Source organism: Atta colombica, unplaced genomic scaffold (genome assembly GCF_001594045.1).
Source record: "Atta colombica isolate Treedump-2 unplaced genomic scaffold, Acol1.0 scaffold249, whole genome shotgun sequence".
Classification (NCBI taxonomy): domain Eukaryota; kingdom Metazoa; phylum Arthropoda; class Insecta; order Hymenoptera; family Formicidae; genus Atta; species Atta colombica.
Window position 1 is genome coordinate 1,313 of NW_017259347.1, and position 402 is coordinate 1,714.

Here is a 402-nt window from a genome sequence, read left to right on the forward strand (position 1 = left end):
GTGGTCAAGACATACTTGGAAACGTTGAAATGGGAAGTCCTACCCCACCCGCCGTATTCTCCAGATGTTCCTTGTGACTATCACTTGTTTCGATCAATGGCACACGGCCTGGCTGACCAGCCAGGTCTTCCGGTCTTATGAAGAAGTAAAAAATTGGATCGATTCGTAGATAGCCTCAAAAGATGATCAGTTTTTTCGACGCAGGATTCTTACGCTACCCGAAAGATGAGAGAAAGTAGTGGCCAGTGATGGACAATACTTTGAATCGTAAATGTATAACCAGTTTTTTACAATAAAGCCTCGAATTTCGGAAAAAAAACGGCGGAAGCAAAGTTGTACACCTAATATTGAGATATATAATGGGAGGGGAGAGAGAGAGGGAGGGAGGAGGAGAGAGGGGGG